This window comes from Mustelus asterias (assembly GCF_964213995.1).
Source record: "Mustelus asterias chromosome 26 unlocalized genomic scaffold, sMusAst1.hap1.1 SUPER_26_unloc_11, whole genome shotgun sequence".
NCBI lineage: Eukaryota > Metazoa > Chordata > Chondrichthyes > Carcharhiniformes > Triakidae > Mustelus > Mustelus asterias.
The window spans coordinates 573,454-593,498 of NW_027590078.1; the positions used below are offsets into that span (position 1 = coordinate 573,454).

General features: G+C 50.3%; 1 long non-coding RNA gene across 1 annotated transcript in view; it reads right to left on the reverse strand.

Moving 5' to 3' along the window:
• The window catches only part of LOC144482093 (uncharacterized), a 71,205-nt gene extending 51,274 nt beyond the window's left edge, over window positions 1-19,931 (reverse strand). Inside the window, exons 1-3 of the long non-coding RNA XR_013495852.1 lie at window positions 19,827-19,931; window positions 19,272-19,410; window positions 7,341-7,457 (exon numbers count right to left, since the gene is read on the reverse strand). This is a non-coding gene — a long non-coding RNA (uncharacterized LOC144482093). The remainder of the gene's footprint in view (window positions 1-7,340; window positions 7,458-19,271; window positions 19,411-19,826) is intronic.
• Between the last annotated feature and the right edge of the window lie 114 nt (window positions 19,932-20,045).

The window sequence follows — 20,045 nt, forward strand, 5'->3', positions numbered from 1 at the left end:
CAACACTCTCCCCCCTCGCCTCAACACTCTCCCCATCTCGCCTCAACACTCTCCCCCTCTCGCCTCAACACTCTAACCCTCTCGCCTCAACACTCTAACCCTCTCGCCTCAACACTCTCCCCCTCTCGCCTCAACACTCTCCCCCTCTCGCCTCAACACTCTCCCCCTCTCGCCTCAACACTCTCCCCCTCTCGCCTCAACACTCTCCCCCTCTCGCCTCAACACTCTCCCCCTCTCGCCTCAACACTCTCCCCCTCTCGCCTCAACACTCTCCCCCTCTCGCCTCAACACTCTCCACCTCTCGCCTCAACACTCTCCCCCTCTCGCCTCAACACTCTCCCCCTCTCGCCTCAACACTCTCCCCCTCTCGCCTCAACACTCTCCCCCTCTCGCCTCAACACTCTCCCCCTCTCGCCTCAACACTCTCCCCCTCTCGCCTCAACACTCTCCCCCTCTCGCCTCAACACTCTCCCCCTCTCGCCTCAACACTCTCCCCCTCTCGCCTCAACACTCTCCCCCTCTCGCCTCAACACTCTCCCCCTCTCGCCTCAACATTCTCCCCCTCTCGCCTCAACACTCTCCCCCTCTCGCCTCAACACTCTCCCCCTCTCGCCTCAACACTCTCCCCCTCTCGCCTCAACACTCTCCCCCTCTCGCCTCAACACTCTCCCCCTCTCGCCTCAACACTCTCCCCCTCTCGCCTCAACACTCTCCCCCTCTCGCCTCAACACTCTCCCCCTCTCGCCTCAACACTCTCCCCCTCTCGCCTCAACACTCTCCCCCTCTCGCCTCAACACTCTCCCCCTCTCACCTGTACACACTGTCTATCTCACCCTCTGCTATACCTGCACTGGGGATTCGTGGTTGGACAGTGTCGAGGGAGATAGTTTGTGTATCTGGGCCTGTGCTACATCTACAATGAGGGTATTTGATGGGAGTGTGTAGAGGCAGCTTATCCTTGTAAATGTCTGATGGGCGCAAGCTTACGGATATCGAGCCTGAAGGTTGCCTGACTAAGTTGAACCTTCACTTTAGCAGCCATGATAGAGCCTGGTCACACAGTTAAGATGGGGTGGGAGTGACACTGGACCTCTGTAGCTGACATTGGAGTGTTTGATGGGATGTTGCAGTTGATGTTTGCTCCGTGTTTAAGGGCTGTCACCGTTCCCTCCGCTCTCTGGCCGGCAGCGTGTGGGGACAGACTGACGTCGCACCTAATCCCTGCAGTAAATATCCTGGGAGTGTTTGTTGGATCAGTGTGTATTGATATAACACCATGTTGTTCCCCTCTCATCTGAAAGCTCCCTCCTCACATTAACACACTCCCTCTCACCTCAGTAACCGCCTCTCACCTCAACTCCCACCGTCCACAGCAACACCCCTCACCTCAACACTGACCCTCTCACCTCAAAATTCCCCTTCACCTCAACTCTCTCTCTCTCACCCCACTCACATCAAAAATAGGATTGACCTTGTGAGTTCCTTCAATCTTTCTGATTCTAGGCTGCCATCAACAGCATAAAGTTTCACTGTGCACCGTCCGTCTGTTCCTCCAGGAATACCCGAGTGTTAAATAATTTCTGAATAGAGCATTTATTTCAGGTCAGGGAAAGGTAGCGGCGTTGAAGCATGATGCTAAATACCAGCATTAACTATACCAATGTCTGATTTCTCCATGTCCCGTGTTACATTGATTTGGATGAGAATTTAGGAGGCATGGTTCGTAAGTTTGCAGATGACACCAACATTGGTGGCATAGTGGACAGTGAAAGTTATCTCCGATTGCAACGGGATCTTGATCAATTGGGCCTGTGGGCTGACAAATGGCAGATGAAGTTTAATTTAGATGAATGCGAGATTATGCATTTTGGTAGATGGAATCAGGGCAGGATTTACTGAGTTCATGGTAGGGCGTTGGGGAGAGTTACAGAACAAAGAAATCGAGAGCGGGGGTAAGGGAAATACAGACATTGACAGCACTCCAAGCTTGCCCCAATCGATTCCCAGTCTGTTAGAACTGAGAACCAGGGAACATTACAGCACAGAAACAGACCTTTTGGTCCTTCTTGCCTGTGCCGAACCATTTTTCTGCCTCGTCCCACTGACCTGCACCTGGACCATATCCCTCCACACGCCTCTCATCCATGTACCTGTCCAAGTCTTTCTTAAATGGTAAAAGTGAGCCCGCATTCACCACTTCATCTGACAGCTCATTCCACACTCCCACCACTCTGTGTGTGAAGAAGCCCCCCCTAATATTCCCTTCAAACTTTTCCCGCTTCACCCATAACCCACGCCCTCTAGTTTTTTTCTCCCCTCGCCTCAGTGGAAAAAGCCTGCTTCCGTTCACTCTATCTATGCCCATCATAATTTTATACACCTCTATCAAATGAACAAAGAACAATACAGCACAGGAACAGGCCCTTCGGCCCTCCAAGCCTGTGCCGCTCCCTGGTCCAAACGAGACCATTCTTTTGTATCCCTCCATTCCCACTCCGTTCATGTGGCTATCTAGATAAGTCTTAAACGTTCCCAGTGTGTCCGTCTCCACCACTTTGCCCGGCAGCGCATTCCAGGCCCCCACCACCCTCTGTGTAAAATACGTCCTTCTGATATCCGTGTTAAACCTCCCCCCCTTCACCTTGAACTTATGACCTCTCGTGAACGTCACCACCGACCTCGGGAAAAGCTTCCCACCGTTCACCCTATCTATGCCTTTCATAATTTTATACACCTCTATTAAGTCTCCCCTCATCCTCCGTCTTTCCAGGGAGAACAACCCCAGTTTACCCAATCTCTCCTCATAACTAAGCCCTTCCATACCAGGTAACAACCTGGTAAACCTCCTCTGCACTCTCTCTAAAGCCTTCACGTCCTTCTGGTAGTGTGGCGACCAGAACTGGGTGCAGTATTCCAAATGCGGCCGAACCAACGTTCTATACATCTGCAACATCAGACCCCAACTTTTATACTCTATGCCCCGTCCTATAAAGGCAAGCATGCCATATGCCTTCTTCACCACCTTCTCCACCTGTGACGTCACCTTCAAGGATCTGTGGACTTGCACACCCAGGTCCCTCTGCGTATCTACACCCTTTGTGGTTCTGCCATTTATCGTATAGCTCCTCCCTACATTATTTCTACCAAAAAGGATCACTTGGCATTTATCAGTATTGAACTCCATCTGCCATTTCTTTGCCCAAATTTCCAGCCTATCTGTATCCTTCTGTAGTTTCTGACAATGCTCCTCACTATCTGCAAGTCCTGCCAATTTTGTGTCGTCCGCAAACTTACTGATCACCCCAGTTACACCTTCTTCCAGATCGTTTATATAAATCACAAACAGCCGAGATCCCAATACAGAGCCCTGCGGAACACCACTAGTCACAGGCCTCCAGCCGGAAAAAGACCCTTCCACTACCACACTCTGTCTTCTGTGACCAAGCCAGTTCTCCACCCATCTAGCCACCTCCCTCTTTATCCCGTGAGATCCAACCTTTTTCACCAGCCTACCATGAGGGACTTTGTCAAACGCTTTACTAAAGTCCATATAGACGACATCCACGGCCCTTCCCTCGTCAACCATTCTGGTCACTTGTTCAAAAAACTCCACCAGGTTAGTGAGGCATAACCGCCCTCTCACAAGACCATGCTGACTATCGTTAATGAGTTTATTCCTTTCTAAATGTGCATATTTCCTATCTCTAAGAATCTTCTCCAACAACTTCCCACTACGGACGTCAAGCTCACCGGCCTATAATTACCCGGGTTCTCCTTCCTACCCTTCTTAAATAACGGGACCACATTAGCTATCCTCCAATCCTCTGGGACCTCACCTGCGTCCAGTGACGAGACAAAGATTTGTGTCAGAGGCCCAACGATTTCATCTCTCGTCTCCCTGAGTAGCCTTGGATTGATTCCTTCAGGCCCTGGGGATTTGGCAGTCTTTATATTCTCTAACAAACCTAACACTTCCTCCCTTGTAATGGAGATTTTCTCCAACGGTTCAACACTCCCCTCCGAGACACTCCCAGTCAACACATCCCTCTCCTTTGTGAATACCGACGCACAGTATTCATTTAGGATCTCCCCTAATTCTTTGGGCTCCAAGAATAATTCCCCACTTTTGTCCCTGAGAGGTCCGATTTTTTCCCCGACAACTCTTTTGTTCCTAACGTATGAATAAAATGCCTTGGGATTCTCCTTAATCCTGTCTGCCCAGGACATTCCGTGACTCCTTTTTGCCCTTCTAATTCCCCGTTTGAGTTATTTCCTACTTTCTTTGTACTCCTCCAGAGCTCCCTCCGTTTTTAGCTGCCTGGACCTAACATACGCCTCTCTTTTCTTTTTGACCAGTCCCTCAATTTCCCTGGTTATCCACGGTTCTCAAATCCTACCCTTCCTATCCTTCTGTTTTATAGGCACATGCCTGTCCTGTCGCCCTAACAACTGTTCCTTAAAAGACTCCCACATGCCAGATGTGGATTTACCCTCAAACAGCCTCTCCCAATCAAGAGCTGCCAATTTCTGCCTGATCCCAATAAAGTTAGCCTTCCCCCAATCCAACACCTTACCCTTTGGACACCACTCATCCTTTTCCATCACTCTCCTAAAGCTAACAGAATTGTGGTCACTATTTGCCACATGTTCCCCGACCGAAACTTTGAAGACCTGACCGGGCTCATTCCCCAGTACTCGGTCCAGTATAGCCCCCTCTCTAGTCGGGCTATCTACATATTGTTCCAAAGAACCCTCCTGTACGCATTTTACAAATTCCTCCCCATTCAGAGTCCCAGCTCTCAGCGATTTCCAGTCTATACCAGGGAAATTGAAGTCTCCCACTGCAACAACCCTATTTTTCCTGCACCTATCCAGTATCTCCTGACATATCCGTTCTTCCACTTCCCTTGGGCTGTTGGGGGGCCTGTAGTATACCCCCAACATAGTGACTGCGCCCTTCCTGTTTCTGAGCTCCACCCAGAGTGACGCGTTACACGACCCCTCTGAATTGTCCTCCCTCTGCACCGCTGTAATATGCTCTCCAACTAATACTGCTACTCCCCCACCTCTTTTGGCCCCTCCTCTGTCTCGCCTAAAACACTTGTACCCCGTAATATCAGCTGCCCGTCCCGTCCCTCTTTCAACCAAATGTCTGTCACGGCAACCACATCCAAATTCCTCGTGAGCATTAAGGCCCTAAGTTCGTCTGTCTTACCTGCTACGCTCCTTGCATTGAAGTATAAGCACTCCAGACCTCCAGGCCCAGTGAGGTCATCCTCCCCCAGAGTGCTCTTCTTCTTTGCCAGCTTTGTCCCAGTCCCAAGCTCGTCCCCAGCCTCTACACTTGTAGAACTAATATTTTGATCCCCACCCCCCTGCCATACTAGTTTAAACCCCCCCGAACTGCACTAGCAAAACTCCCAGCCAGGATATTCGTGCCCTTCCAACTTAGTTGCGACCCGTCCTTCTTGTACAGGTGCCATCCTCTCCTGAAAACTTCCCATTGATCTAGGAAAATGAAGCCCTCCCTCCTGGACCAGTCCTTTAGCCAAGCATTCAATTGTACTAACTCCCTATTCTTAGCCTCACTGGCACGCGAGGCTAATCTCCCCTCATTTGTCTCTGCTCCAGGGAATAAAGTCCTAACCTATTCAACCTTTCTCTGTAACTCAGTTTCTCAAGTCCCGGCAACATCCTTGTAAACCTTCTCTGCACTCTTTCAACGGTATTAATATCCTTCCTGTAATTAGGTGACCAAAACTGCTCACAATACTCTAAATTCAGCCTCACCAATGTCTCATACAACCTCACCATAACATTCCAACTCTTATACTCAATACTTTGATTTATAAAGGCCAATGTACCAAAAGCACTCTTTACGGCCTTAACTCCCTGTGACGCCACTTTTATGTATTATGTATCTATATTCCCAGATCCCTCAGTTCTACTGCACTCTTCAGTGTCCTACCATTTACCTTGTATGTTCTACCTTGGTTTGTCCTTCCAAAGTGCAACACCTCACACTTGTCTGCATTAAACTCCATCTGCCATTTTGTAGCCCATTTTGCGAGCAAATCCCTCTGCAAGCTTTGAAAACCTTCCTCACTGTCCACGATACCTCCAATCTTTGTATCGTCAGCAAATTTGCTGATCCAATTTACCACATTATCTTCCAGATCATTGATATAGATGACAAACAACAATGGACCCAGCACTGATCCCTGTGGCACACCACTAGTCACAGGCCTCCACTCAGAGAAGCAATCCTCCACTACCACTCTCTGGCTTCTTCCATTGAGCCAATGTCTAAGCAAGTTTACGACCTCTCCATGTTTCCCTCGCAACTGAAACTTCCTAAGTAACCTCCCATGTGGGACTTTGTCAAAGGCCTTACTGAATTCCATGTAGACAACATCCACCGCCTTCCCTTCATCCACTTTCCTGGTAACCTCCTCGAAAAACTCTAATAGATTGGTCAAACATGACCTACCACGCACAAAGTCATGTTGACTCTCCCTAATAAGTCCCTGTCTATCCAATTATTTGTAGATCCTATCTCTTAGTACTCCTTCCATTAATTTACCTACTGCTGACGTCAAACTTACCGGCCAATAATTTCCCGCATTACGTTTTGAGCCTTTTTTAAACAACGGAACAACATGAGTTATCCTCCAATCATCCAGCAACTCACCCGTGGATACCGACATTTTAAATATATCTTCCAGGGCCCCTGCAATTTCAATTTCCCTCGGACCTTGACTCCTTCAAGGTCCGAGGGAATGCCCTGTCCGGTCCTGGGGATTTATCTACTCTGATTTGCCTCAAGACAACGAGCACCTCCTCCCCATTAATCTGTATAGGTTCCATGACCTTCCTACTTATTTGCCTTATTTCCATAGACTCCATGCCAGTTTCCTTAGAAAATACGGATGCAAAACACCTATTTAATATCTCCCCCATTTCTTTTGGTTCCGTACATAGCCGACCACGCTGATATTCAAGAGGACCAATTTTATCCCTTACTATCCTTTTGCTCTTAATACACCTGTAGAAGCTCTTCGGATTATCCTTCACCTTGTCTGCCAAAGCAACCTTATATCTTCTTTTCGCCCTCCTGATTTCTTTCTTAAGTCGTTTCTTGCACTTTTTATACTCCTCAAGCATCTTATTTGCTCCCTGTTGCCTATACATGTCATACATCTCTCTCTTCTTCTTCATCAGAGTTCCAATATCCCTCGAGAACCAAGGTTCCTTATTCTTATTCACTTTGCCTTTAATCCTGACAGGAACAGACAAACTCTGCACTCTCAAAATTTCTCCTTTGAAGGCCTCCCACTTACCAATCACATCCTTGCCAGAGAAGAGCCTGTCTCAATCCTCACTTTTTAGATCCTTTCTCATTTCTTCAAATTTGTCCGTTTTCCGGTTTAGAACCTCAACCCGAGGACCAGATCTATCTTTATCCATGATCAAGAACAAAAGAAAGAACAAAGAATGATACAGCACAGGAACAGGCCCTTCGGCCCTCCAAACCCGCGCCGCTCCCTGGTCCAAACTAGACCATTATTTTGTATCCCTCCATCCCCACTCCGTTCATATGGCTATCTAGATAAGTCTTAAACGTTCCCAGTGTGTCCGCCTCCACCACATTGCCCGGCAGCGCAGTCCAGGCCCCCACCACCCTATGTGTAAAATACGTCCTTCTGATATCCGTGTTAAACCTCCCCCCCTTCACCTTGAACCTATGACCCCTTGTAAACGTCACCACCGATCTGGGAAAAAGCTTCCCACCGTTCACCCTATCTATGCCTTTCATAATTTTATACACCTCTATCAGTTCACCCCTCATCCTCCATTTTTCCAGTGAGAACAACCCCAGTTTACCCAATCTCTCCTCATAACTAAGCCCCTCCATACCAGGCAACATTCTGGTAAACCTCCTCTGCACTCTCTCCAAAGCCTCCACGTCCTTCTGGTAGTGTGGCGACCAGAACTGGACACAGTATTCCAAATGCAGCTGAACCAACGTTCTGTACAACTGCAACATCAGGCCCCAACTTTTATACTCTATGCCCCGTCCTATTAAGGCAAGCATGCCGTATGCCTTCTTCACTACCTTCTCCACCTGTGACATCACCTTCACGGATCTGTGGACTTGCACACCCAGGTCCCACTGCGTATCTACACCCTTTATGGTTCCGCCATTTATCGTATAGCTCCTCCCTACGTTAGTTCCACCAAAATGCATCACTTGTCATTTATCAGTATTGAACTCCATCTGCCATTTCTTTGCCCAAATTTCCAGCCGATCTATATCCTTCTGTAGCCTCTGACAATGTTCCTCACTATCTGCATGTCCAGCCATTTTTGTGTCGTCCGCAAACTTACTGATCACCCCAGTTACACCTTCTTCCAGATCGTTCATATAAATCACAAACAGCAGAGGTCCCAATACAGAGCCCTGCGGAACACCACTAGTCACAGGCCTCCAGCCAGAAAAAGACCCTTCCACGACCACCCTCTGTCTTCTGTGACCCAGCCAGTTCTCCACCCATCTAGCCACCTCCCCCTTTATCCCATGAAATCCAATCTTTTGCACCAACCTGCCATGAGAGACTTTTTCAAACGCTTTACTAAAGTCCATATAGACGACATCCACGGCCCTTCCCTCGTCAACCATTCTAGTCACTTCTTCAAAAAACTCCACCAGGTTAGTGAGGCATATCCTCCCTCTCACAAAACCATGCTGACTATCGTGAATGAGTTTATTCCTTTCTAAATGCGCATACATCCTATCTCTAAGTATCTTCTCCAACAAGTTCCCTACCACGGACGTGAAGCTCACCGGCCTATAATTTCCCGGGTTATCCTTCCTACCCTTCTTAAATAACGGGACCACATTAGCTATCCTCCAATCCTCTGGGACCTCACCTGTGTCCAGTGACGAGACAAAGATTTGCGTCAGAGGCCCAGCGATTTCATCTCTCGTCTCCCTGAGCAGCCTTGGATAGATTCCATCAGGCCCTGGGGAAGTGTCAGTCTTTATATTCCCTAAAAAAACCTAACACTTCCTCCCTTGTAATGGAGATTCTCTCCAACGGGTCAACAGTCGCCTCCGAGACACTCCCAATCAACACATCCCTCTCCTTTGTGAATACCGACGCAAAGTATTCATTTAGGATCTCAAGTTGAAACTAATGGCGTTATGATCACTGGAAACAAAGTGTTCCCCTGCACACACTTCCGTCACTTGTCCTAACTCGTTTCCTAAAAGGAAATCTAATTTTGCATCCTCTCTGATTGGTACCTCTATATTTTGATTTTGAAAATTTTCCTGAACACATTTTACAAGCTCGAACCCGTCTAGACCTTTAACAGTATGGGAGTCCCAATCTATATGTGGAAAATTAAAATCCTCTCCGATCACAACTTTATGTTTCCTGCAGTTGTCTGCTATCTCTCTGCAGATTTGCTCCTCCAATTCTCGCTGACTATTGGGTGGTCTATAATACACCCCCATGAATGTGGTCATACCACCCATATGGCCTCGGTCGACAAACCCTCTAATCTGTCCTGCCTGAGCACCGCTGTAACATTTTCCCTGACTAGCAATACCACCCCCCCACCCTTCATCCCTCTGCCTCTATCACGTCTGAAACATCGGAACCCTGGAACATTGAGCTGCCAGTCCTGCCCCTCCTGCAGCCAAGTTTCACTGATGGCTATAATGTCATAATTCCATGTGTCAATCCACGCCCTCAGCTCGTCTGCCTTCCCCACAATACTCCTGGCATTGAAATAGACACACCTCAGAAGATTATTACCACCACACACAACCCTTCTATTTGTGATATTTCATGAACTATTAACATCATTTACTTTCACCCCTGCTCCACTATCTGCTCTGGCACTCTGGATCCCATCCCCCTGCAAATCTAGTTTAAACCCTCCCCAATAACACTGGCAAACCACCCTGCAAGTATATTGGTTCCCTTGTAGTTCAGGTGTAACCCGTCTCTCTTGTACAGGTTCCACCTGCCCCAGAAGAGGTCCCAATGACCTAGAAATCTGAAACCCTGCCCCCTACACCAGTTCCTCAGCCACGTGTTCATCCGCCCGAGCATCCTACTCTTACCCTCACTGGCACGTGGCACAGGGAGCAATCATGTGGCTCTGTCCATGTGGCTATCTAGATAAGTCTTAAATGATCCTAGCGTGTCTGCCTCAACCAACTTGCTTGGTAGAACATTCCAGGCCCCCACCACCCTCTGTGTAAAATACATCCCCCGCATATCTGTCTTGAACCTTGCTCCCCTGACCTGAACTTGTGACCCCTTGTGTTTGTCATTTCTGACCTGGGAAAATGTTTCCACCTGTTCACCCTATCTGTGCCCTTCATAATTTTGAAAACTTCTATTAGGTCGCCCCTCAACCTCCGTCTTTCCAGGGAGAACAACCCCTGTTTACTCAATCTCTCCTCATAGCTAATACCCTCCATCCCAGGCAACATCCTGGTAAACCTCCTCTGTACTCTGTCCAAAGCCTCCACGTCCTTCTGGTAGTGTGGCGACCAGAACTGGACGCAAAAATCCAAATGCGGCCGAACCAACGTTCCATAGAACCGCAACATCAGACCCCAACTTTTATACTCGATGCTCCGTCCAATAAAGGCAAGCATGCCATATGCCGTATTCACTACCTTCTCCACCTGTGACGTCACCTTTAAGGACCTGTGGAGTTATGGACTCAGTGCCCAGCTCCCTGTCTCTGGAGAACAGTCTCAGTCACAGCCCTCTGGGATTCCTGATTTACAGAATTAAACAACTAAATCAACAAATAAATAAATGTTGGGAGGCTGATTTTAAAAAGTCTCCAAGGAATGGACACAGCTTGTTCCCAGTTTAAAGAGGGGAGTTTATCTCTTTCTGTGACTGAGATGTTGTCTATTCAGACTCGGAATATACGTGGCGTTCAGTGTCTGGGTGGGAGGATTACACCAGGCATGAAGCTGGGAGAATTACATTTCTCCCCTTTGTCCCATCCGGATATCGTCAAATTATTGCCCCGTGATCTGGCTGTGCATCAATAACCAGCTGCCTTTCCCGAACTCCAACTTGTAAACACGCAAATTTAAAATGGAACTGGCTCAGTGACTGTAAAACACTTGGGAAGGAGGAGGGAGGGATGAAATTAAAATTCCCCGGCCTTGGAAATGGCTTGTTCCCAATTCCAGAGTCCGGATTGTGTTTTTAGATGGGGTGGTGTGAATTGGAGAATGGCCAGGGGCAGGGGGTCGGGACAGGGGTTTAATATCACTGCCTCTGTCACTCCAGCTTTCAGGATTGTTGTGTTTCACTGGAGTGGAACGATTCCTGCTCTTTGCACCAAGGTTTAATGCAGCCTCTGTGACTAGGCCCCAATTCAAGCCCTAATCTCACAGGGCCCTCAGGAAGCCTCCTCCATTTGCTTCATCCCCAAACAGTGTCTGTGCTAAATTGGATGGGATGAATGATTCAATAAAAACTGTAGCAGCCTCTTTAATTCTTCTTTTGGGATGTTATTGAGGGTTTTACTCGCTCTCTCGCTCTCTCTGCGTCCCTTTATGTATCTTTGTGATTGAAGGAAATGAAGGAAAGGTGACAGAGAGAGACATTGTGAAAACAGTGGTGGAAATGTGGTTTCTTCACAGATTCCAACATGACAACAAATGCAGCAGAAACAGGTGGAGAGAGAGAGAGAGGGAGAGGAGAAACGAGGGGGGTGTGGAAACAGCTGGATGTGGTGGGTTAAACTGAGGCAGTTAGTGGGAGGGGGCTTCAGTGAGGGACACACCCTCCATTTTAATTCTGAGGGTCGTGTTGGGATCGTGTCTCAGTCTCTTTTTCCCACGCTCTCTCAGACTGATTCTCTGTCAGTCTCAATCTCTCTCTCTCAGTCTGATTCTCTGTCAGTCTCAATCTCTCTCTCAGTCTGATTCTCTGTCAGTCTCAGTCTCTCTCTCAGTCTGATTCTATCTCTGTTTGTCGCATTCTCTTTCTCTCTGCCTCATTCTCTCTGCCTGTCGATGTCTGTAAACATTGACTCAAAAATAAAATATTTCCAATTTATATGCCTGCTGTCATTTTCGACATTACAGCAATCCTGCAGAAACTGAGAGAGAGAAAGATCCACTGTGAGGAAGCTGAATTTTAAAAATCCCACTATTTTGGTGATCTTTGTGTACGCAGGGTGATTGCAGAATTCCAAAATTACAATACTGAGGTTACATTATACGCTGCACCCGGAGGAAACCCCTGCCGACACGGGGAGAACGTGAAAACTCCACACAGACAGTGACCAAAGCCGAGAATCGAACGCAATTCACTGGCGCTGTGAGGCAGCAGTGTTAACCCACTGTGCCACTGTGTCACTGTGAGACGGCAGTGTTAACCCACTGTGTAACCGTGTCACTGTGAGGCAGCAGTGTTAACCCACTGTGCCACCGTGTCACTGTGAGGCAGCAGTGTTAACCCACTGTGTCACCGTGTCGCTGTGAGACAGCATGTTAACCCACTGTGTCACCGTGTCGCTGTGAGGCAGCAGTGTTAACCCACTGTGTCACCGTGTCACTGTGAGGCAGCAGTGTTAACCCACTGTGTCACCGTGTCACTGTGAGGCAGCAGTGATAACCCACTGTGGCACCGTGTCACTGTGAGGCAGCAGTGTTAACCCACTGTGTCACCATGTCATGATGAGGGAGCAGTGTTAACCCACTGTGCCACCATGTCACTGTGAGGCTGCAGTGTTAACCCACTGTGTCACCGTGAGGCAGCAGTGTTAACCCACTGTGTCACCGTGTCGCTGTGAGGCAGCAGTGTTAACCCACTGTGCCACCGTGTCACTGTGAGGCAGCACTGGTAACCCACTGTGTCACCGTGTCATGATGAGGGAGCAGTGTTAACCCACTGTGCCACCGTGTCACTGTGAGGCAGCACTGGTAACCCACTGTGTCACCGTGTCATGATGAGGGAGCAGTGTTAACCCACTGTGCCACCGTGTCACTGTGAGGCAGCAGTGTTAACCCACTGTGCTACCGTGTCACTGTGAGGCAGCAGTGCTAACCCACTGTGTCACCGTGAGACAGCAGTGTTAACCACTGTGTCACCGTGTCACTGTGAGGCAGCAGTGTTAACCACTGTGTCACCGTGTCACTGTGAGACAGCAGTGTTAACCCACTGTGTCACTGTGAGGGAGCAGTGTTAACCCACTGTGCCACCGTGTCACTGTGAGACAGCAGTGTTAACCCACTGTGTCACCGTGTCACTGAGAGGCAGCAGTGTTAACCCACTGTGTCACCGTGTCACTGGGAGACAGCAGTGTTAACCCACTGTGTCACCGTGTCACTGTGAGGGAGCAGTGTTAACCCACTGTGTCACCGTGTCACTGTGAGACAGCAGTGTTAACCCACTGTGTCACTGTGAGGCAGCAGTGTTAACCCACTGTGTCACCGTGTCACTGTGAGGCAGCAGTGTTGACCCACTGTGTCACCGTGTCACTGTGAGACAGCAGTGTTAACCCACTGTGTCATCGTGTCACTGTGTGGCAGCAGTGTTAACCCACTGTGTCACCGTGTCACTGTGAGGCAGCAGCGTTAACCCACTGTGTCAGCGTGAGACAGCAATGTTAACCCACTGTGTCACTGTGTCACTGTGAGGCAGCAGTGTTAACCCACTGTGTCACCGTGTCACTGTGAGGCAGCAGTGTTAACCCACTGTGTCACCATGTCACTGTGAGGCAGCAGTGTTAACCCACTGTGTCATCGTGACACTGTGAGGCAGCAGTGTTAACCCACTGTGTCACCGTGTCACTGTGAGGCAGCAGTGTTAACCCACTGTTTCACCGTGTCACTGTGAGACAGCAGTGTCAACCCACTGTGTCACCGTGTCACTGTGAGGCAGCAGTGTTAACCCACTGTGTCAGCGTGTCACTGTGAGGCAGCAGTGTTAACCCACTGTGTCACCGTGTCACTGTGAGACAGCAGTTTTAACCCACTGTGTCACCGTCTCACTGTGAGGCAGCAGTGTTAACCCACTGTGTCACCGTGTCGCTGTGAGACAGCAGTGTTAACCCACTGTGTCACCGTGTCGCTGTGAGGCAGCAGTGTTAACCCACTGTGTCACCGTCTCACTGTGAGGCAGCAGTGTTAACCCACTGTGTCACCGTGTCAACCCACTGTGTCACCGTGTCACTGTGAGACAGCAGTGTTAACCCACTGTGTCACCGTGTCACTGTGACACAGCAATGTTAACCCACTGTGTCACCGTGTCACTGTGAGGCAGCAGTGTTAACCCACTATGTCACCGTGTCACTGTGAGGCAGCAGTGTTAACCCACTGTGTCATCGTGACACTGTGAGGCAGCAGTGTTAACCCACTGTGTCACCGTGTCACTGTGAGGCAGCAGTGTTAACCCACTGTTTCACCGTGTCACTGTGAGACAGCAGTGTCAACCCACTGTGTCACCGTGTCACTGTGAGGCAGCAGTGTTAACCCACTGTGTCAGCGTGTCACTGTGAGGCAGCAGTGTTAACCCACTGTGTCACCGTGTCACTGTGAGACAGCAGTGTTAACCCACTGTGTCACCGTCTCACTGTGAGGCAGCAGTGTTAACCCACTGTGTCACCGTGTCGCTGTGAGACAGCAGTGTTAACCCACTGTGTCACCGTGTCGCTGTGAGGCAGCAGTGTTAACCCACTGTGTCACCGTCTCACTGTGAGGCAGCAGTGTTAACCCACTGTGTCACCGTGTCAACCCACTGTGTCACCGTGTCACTGTGAGACAGCAGTGTTAACCCACTGTGTCACCGTGTCACTGTGACACAGCAGTGTTAACCCACTGTGTCACCGTGTCACTGTGAGGCAGCTGTGTTAACCCACTGTGTCACTGTGAGGGAGCAGTGTTAACCCACTGTTTCACCGTGTCGCTGTGAGGCAGCAGTGTTAACCCACTGTGTCACCGTGTCACTGTGAGGCAGCGGTGTTAACCCACTGTGTCACGGTGAGGGAGCAGTGTTAACCCACCGTGCCACCGTGTCACTGTGAGACAGCAGTGTTAACCCACTGTGTCACCGTGTCACTGTGAGAGAGCAGTGTTAACCCACTGTGCCACCGTGTCACTGTGAGACAGCAGTGTAAACCCGCTGTGTCACCGTTTAACTGTGAGGCAGCAGTGTTAACCCAATGTGCCACCGTGTCACTGTGAGGCAGCAGTGTTAACCACTGTGTCACCGTGTCACTGTGAGGCGGCAGTGTTAACCCACTGTGTCACCGTGTCGCTGTGAGACAGCAGTGTTAACCCACTGTGTCACCGTGTCACTGTGAGACAGCAGTGTTAACCCACTGTGTCACCGTGTCACTGTGAGGCAGCAGTGTTAACCCACTGTGTCACCGTGTCACTGTGAGGCAGCAGTGTTAAACCACTGTGTCACCGTGTCACTGTGAGGCAGCAGTGTTAACCCACTGTGTCACCGTGTCACTGTGAGGCAGCAGTGTTAACCCACTGTGTCACCGTGTCACTGTGAGGCAGCAGTGTTAACCCACTGTGTCACCGTGTCACTGTGAGGCAGCAGTGTTAACCCACTGTGTCACCGTGTCACTGTGAGGCAGCAGTGTTAACCCACTGTGTCACCATGTCACTGTGAGGCAGCAGTGTTAACCCACTGTGTCATCGTGACACTGTGAGGCAGCAGTGTTAACCCACTGTGTCACCGTGTCACTGTGAGGCAGCAGTGTTAACCCACTGTTTCACCGTGTCACTGTGAGACAGCAGTGTCAACCCACTGTGTCACCGTGTCACTGTGAGGCAGCAGTGTTAACCCACTGTGTCAGCGTGTCACTGTGAGGCAGCAGTGTTAACCCACTGTGTCACCGTGTCACTGTGAGACAGCAGTTTTAACCCACTGTGTCACCGTCTCACTGTGAGGCAGCAGTGTTAACCCACTGTGTCACCGTGTCGCTGTGAGACAGCAGTGTTAACCCACTGTGTCACCGTGTCGCTGTGAGGCAGCAGTGTTAACCCACTGTGTCACCGTCTCACTGTGAGGCAGCAGTGTTAACCCACTGTGTCACCGTGTCAACCCACTGTGTCACCGTGTCACTGTGAGACAGCAGTGTTAACCCACTGTGTCACCGTGTCACTGTGACACAGCAATATTAACCCACTGTGTCACCGTGTCACTGTGAGACAGCAGTGTCAACCCACTGTGTCACCGTGTCACTGTGAGGCAGCAGTGTTAACCCACTGTGTCAGCGTGTCACTGTGAGGCAGCAGTGTTAACCCACTGTGTCACCGTGTCACTGTGAGACAGCAGTGTTAACCCACTGTGTCACCGTCTCACTGTGAGGCAGCAGTGTTAACCCACTGTGTCACCGTGTCGCTGTAAGACAGCAGTGTTAACCCACTGTGTCACCGTGTCGCTGTGAGGCAGCAGTGTTAACCCACTGTGTCACCGTCTCACTGTGAGGCAGCAGTGTTAACCCACTGTGTCACCGTGTCAACCCACTGTGTCACCGTGTCACTGTGAGACAGCAGTGTTAACCCACTGTGTCACCGTGTCACTGTGACACAGCAGTGTTAACCCACTGTGTCACCGTGTCACTGTGAGGCAGCTGTGTTAACCCACTGTGTCACTGTGAGGGAGCAGTGTTAACCCACTGTTTCACCGTGTCGCTGTGAGGCAGCAGTGTTAACCCACTGTGTCACCGTGTCACTGTGAGGCAGCGGTGTTAACCCACTGTGTCACGGTGAGGGAGCAGTGTTAACCCACTGTGCCACCGTGTCACTGTGAGACAGCAGTGTTAACCCACTGTGTCACCGTGTCACTGTGAGAGAGCAGTGTTAACCCACTGTGCCACCGTGTCACTGTGAGACAGCAGTGTAAACCCACTGTGTCACCGTTTAACTGTGAGGCAGCAGTGTTAACCCACTGTGCCACCGTGTCACTGTGAGGCAGCAGTGTTAACCACTGTGTCACCGTGTCACTGTGAGGCGGCAGTGTTAACCCACTGTGTCACCGTGTCGCTGTGAGACAGCAGTGTTAACCCACTGTGTCACCGTGTCACTGTGAGACAGCAGTGTTAACCCACTGTGTCACCGTGTCACTGTGAGGCAGCAGTGTTAACCCACTGTGTCACCGTGTCACTGTGAGGCAGCAGTGTTAACCCACTGTGTCACCGTGTCACTGTGAGGCAGCAGTGTTAACCCACTGTGTCACCGTGTCACTGTGAGGCAGCAGTGTTAACCCACTGTGTCAGCGTGTCACTGTGAGGCAGCAGTGTTAACCCACTGTGTCAGCGTGTCACTGTGAGGCAGCAGTGTTAACCCACTGTGTCACCGTGTCGCTGTGAGGCAGCAGTGTTAACCCACTGTGTCACCGTGTCACTGTGAGGCAGCAGTGTTAACCCACTGTGTCACCGTGTCAACCCACTGTGTCACCGTGTCACTGTGAGACAGCAGTGTTAACCCACTTTGTCACCGTGTCACTGTGAGAAAGCAGTGTTAACCCACTGTGTCACCGTGTCGCTGTGAGGCAGCAGTGTTAACCCACTGTGTCACCGTGTCACTGTGAGGCAGCAGTGTTAACCCACTGTGTCACTGTGAGGGAGCAGTGTTAACCCACTGTGTCACCGTGTCGCTGTGAGGCAGCAGTGTTAACCACTGTGTCACCGTGTCGCTGTGAGGCAGCAGTGTTAACCCACTGTGTCACCGTGTCACTGTGAGACAGCAGTGTTAACCCACTGTGTCACCGTGTCGCTGTGAGGCAGCAGTGTTAACCCACTGTGTCACCGTGTCACTGTGAGGCAGCAGTGTTAACCCACTGTGTCGCTGTGAGACAGCAGTGTTAACCCACTGTGTCACCGTGTCACTGTGAGGCAGCAGTGTTAACCGTTGTGTCACCGTGTCACCGTGAGGCAGCAGTGTTAACCTACTGTGTCACCGTGTCACTGTGAGGCAGCAGTGTTAACCCACTGTGTCACCGTGTCACTGTGAGGCAGCAGTGTTAACCCACTGTGTCACCGTGACACTGTGAGGCAGCAGTGTTAACCCACTGTGTCACCGTGTCACTGTGAGGCAGCAGTGTTAACCCACTGTGTCACCCGTGTCACTGTGAGGCAGCAGTGTTAACCCACTGTGCCCTTGAACAAAATGGCTTGCTATGCAATTTGGGAGGACAGTTAAGAGTCAGACATGTTGCTGTGGCTCTGGAATGGCATGTAGACCAGACCAGGTAAGGACGGCAGATTTCCGTCTCTGAAGGGCATGAGTGAAGCAGGGGGAGGATGAAGGTGTGGAGAGAGAAATTGAGAGTGCGTGGGAGTGATGGTGAAGAGAGTGATGGGGACAGGAAAGAGTGCGAGGGAACACAAGAAATTGATTGAAAGCAAAGCAAAGCAAGGGGGGGGGGGGGCGGTGCAGTGAAAAAAGACACAGAGTCTCCAGTGTGAGCTCAGTTCTCAGCTCCCACTCTTTGGAAAAAAGCCTCAGCCACAACCCACTGGGATTCCTGAATCATAGAAATAAACAAATGAATGGTGGGAGGCTGATTTCCAGACCAGACCACAGCCTGGTAAATCTTTTCTATTCCCTCTCCAAAGCCTCCACATCCTTCTGGTAGTGTGGCAACCAGAATTGAACACTATATTCCAAGTGCGGTCTAACTAAGCTTCTATGAAGCTGCAACACGACTTGCCAATTTTTAAACTCAATGCCCCGGCCGATGAAGGCAAGCATGCCGTATGCCTTCTTGACTACCTTCTCCCCCTGCATTGCCACTTTCAGTGACCTGTGTACCTGTACACCCAGATCCCTCTGCCTATCAATACTCTGAAGGGTTCTGCCATTTACTGTAAGTTTCCTATCTGTGTTAGACCTTCCAAAATGCATGACTTCACATTTGTCCGGACGAAACTCCATCTGCCACCTCTCTGCCCAAGTCTTGGACTGATCGATATCCTGCTGTATCCTCTGATGGTCCTCATCGCTATCCACAAATCCACCAACCTTTGTGTCATCAGCAAACTTACCTTCCCCCACCACCCCTCATCCCTTGCCCCCCGCAACCCCTCACCCCCTCCCCACAACCTCTCACACCCTTCAACCCCCCACAACCCCGCATCCCCTCCCCACAACCTCTCGCACCCTTCAACCCCTCCCCCTTGCCCCACTTCCCCCCACAACTCGCCCCCTCAATACCAATTGAGTCCAATCAATGTAATTGGACTATCAGCGACGATACCTTGTGTATTGATGTGTTTGTCCAGAAGCTTCTTCAATCAGAGAGTCCCTGCCTCCAGCAGCCACTCAGGCAGCGAGTTCCAGATTTGCAACACAGTCTGCTCAACATTCTGTCATGATGTGGAGATGCCGGCGTTGGACTGGGGAAAACACAGTCAGAAGTTTAACAACACCAGGTTAAAGTCCAACAGGTTTATTTGGTAGCAAAAGCCACACAAGCCTTCGGAGCTGCAAGCCCCTTCTTCAGCCCCCCTCAACATTGTCCCCACATCCCCTCTGAAACACTCTCACCTTTAACCTCTGCCCTTTGGTCAAACCCAGACCAAGATGGCACTGGGCATGCGCTCTCCTGACATTGCCCCTCACAAACATGGCACTGGGCATACGCTCACTTCACATTGCCCCTCACAAAGATGGCGGCAGCACAGGCGCACAGCCCCGCTGGAAACATGGCGGCGGTGAACTCGGGGCAGAAACGGGGAACAATACTGGGCTTCCGCTGGGTCCAAACGGGGAACCGGCGATTTCATTCTCTGAGTTTCCGCTGTACACAAACCTGGTTATGAATCCTCTCCGCCCACCCGCCGGATCCATCGCGCCCCCCGAGCCGCCATTCCACTCACTGACATCAAATCACCCATCGCTATCCCGCACACTGCGCATGCTCCACTCCCAGCCCCGCCTCTCATTCACTCCGATTGGTTGGAGGACCAGCCCCTCCTTCCTCATTACAGGAAGGATGTGGAAAAGATTGAAAGGGTGCAGAGGAGATTTA